Below are 3,513 nucleotides of genomic sequence, written 5' to 3'. Positions count from 1 at the left end.
CCTCAATCATCTTCCATCTTTCCCATTTTCAAACCTCTACTTGTTCGGAAATTACAACTTTGGGTGTCCTAAAAATACTGTATTTTTCTGTTTAATTCAGACCACATTTTTTATTTTGTTAATAATTCTTCAAACTTTATTATTTAAGCTAAATTTGCCAAATATGCTGGACATTAGTCATTTAATTCTAGTAGTCTATATTTTAAGATTTAACTATATTTTAAAATTAATTATAACACCAAACACATCTTATAAACTTTAATCGAATAATTGTATTGGTTAATAAATCTATTTTAAAAAAAATAAATCCGATAAAGTATCAATTTATGGCTAAAACATATTTATGTCTCTAAATTTTTGTATTTTTTCTTGTACAACCCTAAACTTTTTACAGTTTCAAATATGTCCCTAAATTTTTCATCGTTCTAAATAGATTACTGAATTGTGTAAAATTACTCATTTAACTACCTTACCAACAAATGATATGCATGTGCACTGACATGATAGTTTTCTATTATCTCCTCAATTCTCTTTTTATTTTCTACTGCATCTCCTCTCTTTCCGGCACCATCTCCATCTTATCTGTCTTTTCCAATTGAGTTACATAGGCCGATTAAATTAGACAAGTCATTAATGTACTCAAAGTCAATAATCACCCTCATGTCTTAAGGGGATCGAAGATGATGCTATCCTAAGGGTAGCATGTATTATAAAAGACACATTCAAAGAAGACGCAGTTGGAGAGAGAGATAGAATTGAGGAGATGCTGTAACACCCCGCCCTTTTCAAGGGTGTTAAATAATTTATAAATTTTAATTTATTTTTTTTTTACATAAACTCAATATAAATCATTTTCCGACAATCTCACTTTATCTTCTCAAGATACCAAAATAAGAATCAATAAGCTAAAATAAGTAATCATCATAAATGCGTAAGCTAAAATTGAAACCTGATATGGTACATAACCGAATTCATTTAATCACAACATAACAATTTGTACATCATATCATTAAATACTTGAGCATATGGAGACTTATCATAAAGAGATAACAACTAAGCACTTCAGATACAATCTAATGATACCTTAAAAATATATTAAATCGTAACAATTATACATATTAATTGATATAATATAAACTTCTAAACATGACTAAAAAACATATCCTGAATCCTCATGAAGAAATGAATACCAAGACAACTTGTTAAACCCATCGGCCATGTCATCACGCGCCCTTACATCTTAATCATCTTCTCGCCACAACTATAAATATTATCTGGAATGTTTGAATGTTTCAGGGGTATAACCCAATTAAAAGATGAATCTTCTAGTGATGGTTTAAAAAACATGATACATGAATACATGATGCAATAACATGAACAAATCATATGCCCAGTGTAACTTATTGGCTTACCAGCCCGGCACGAAACTCTAGGTAGAATCCCGACCTGCTTTTAGGATAATCCTAACATTGTTCCATCATATGCCCTTAAGGAATTACGGCTACACTATCAAGGCGACATCCCATCCCATCACAAGTATCAATATGCCAATAACATCATGCCATATGAAAATCATGACTTTTCATGCTTGTATATGAGCAAATGTATTTTCATGAGTATCATGCATAACATAAGCAATCATATCATATACAAGTTTTTGGGGAGAACCACTCACATTTAGTATGAAATCTGGAATACCTCAAAAAATATGCCTCATCTCGATTTGCGTGTTCGATCTCGATTTTCGTTCCAAACCTCAAAAGTTGCACAAATCACTTAATCTTGAGCACAATAATCCTATAAAATCATATTCATTCACATAAAATATCAATACTTCAATTTCTTCATATTTTCTTTCATTTTCTCCCATTTTCCTCTCTAAAATTTTGAATAAATACCTTCTTAACTATTTTTCTCAATCTTTTTCTACAACAATTCATGATATTATAAGAAATTCAAAATAAAACTCCATAACATACCTCAAAACTTCATTTGCACACAAAACAAGGCTGATCGTTGTAGAAATCGATAAACCAAAAAGGCCAACACCAAAACTTTGTGCACAAGCCTCGATATCACATTTTTCTAGGATTTTTGAGATTTTTTTCATAATTTTTCCAAGCTGGGACGCACCCTCATGCGCTGGCGCATGGTCTGTGCGTGTAGGCCATACGCTGGTCATCTTCTCTGATGTAGGTACACTGGCGATGGGAGATTTCAATGCCATCTTCTTCCCCTCCTCTAGTCGATCCAGATGGCCTATCTTAAGGCCTGAAAGAAGCACCAGAAGGCCTCTGTTTTTATCGGCCAAAGCCTCGGCCAGACCGCCTGCCTTGCTTTTCTGGCGACCTTCGAAACTCCATCAAACTTCTTCCAAAATGCCTCAAAATCTCCAGATTTGATCATTACCTCATGAGAAACAAAAACCCCTTAATTTGGTCTCTCAATTCGTTCAAAAACGGTGTCAATTTGAAGTTCCAACTTCTTTAAACTTTCGGCTACTCGAGCTCCATTTTATACTCAAAATCAAACCCCTAAACAACGGATCTCGAGCAACCCAAGGCCGATGATGTCTCTTTTTGCCCTAAATAAGTCCAAAACCCATCGAAAGCAACCCAAAAACTCGATTTAAACGGCCAACTTTTTGGCCACTTTTGGCCGAAAAGTTTGGTCGTTTTCAACCATGTCAAGGCCGATTGTCGACCAAGATCGATCCTAGGGCATTTCCCCAAGGTCCTTTGCCACTTTCTCAGGCCTCCCATAGCCGAATTCGGTGCTGGAATGAAGCTTGGTCGGCCATGACTTCCAAGCTCTTTTAAAAATTACACTATCACCCCATCTCATTTTTGAATTGCATTTTGGCCATTTACACAAGGCCCCTGGGTTTTCCAACATTTCTATTGAGACTCTTACGTTCAAAATTTCTTGTTTGACCCCCGAGGTTCCAGGAAATGTGTCATTTCAACTTCCCTCAGGAAATTTAAAAAATTACACTTTGGCTTGGATTTATACTTGATGTTCTACTCTTGTGTTTAGTTTTGATGATAAAAAACAATATCGTGTTTTATCCCCAAGTCATGAGTCAAGTTTATGGTTTTCAACAAAAATCAATTTCAAATACTTTGTTAAAATGAAAACCAAATTATTTATATTCTTATACATGGAGATGTGAATAAACATGTATTATGATAAAATCTCCTAAAATATTTTTCGAATTAGCTTTGAAGTCGTTGGTCAACATAGAGTTAAAATTGTTCTAAGGCAAAAGACCAACTAGAAATTCAAATGAAAGGTTTTCAATATAAGTTTTTCATATTTTGAAACATACATTAAAGGTTTTGGCTTGAAACTTAATCGTATGAAAAATCCTTTAGTTCATGCATCATGTCTTGAAACTCATTTTGATATCGTTTCAATATTTTTCTAAGTCTGGAAAACTAGCACTTTATAAGGAGACATATATGAAAATGTTTTCTCTTTAGAAAACTAACTCCCGGTAATTCAATAACTAAC

The sequence above is a fragment of the Diospyros lotus genome, chromosome 10 (genome assembly GCF_014633365.1).
Source record: "Diospyros lotus cultivar Yz01 chromosome 10, ASM1463336v1, whole genome shotgun sequence".
NCBI lineage: Eukaryota > Viridiplantae > Streptophyta > Magnoliopsida > Ericales > Ebenaceae > Diospyros > Diospyros lotus.
This window is presented reverse-complemented; position numbering follows the sequence as displayed.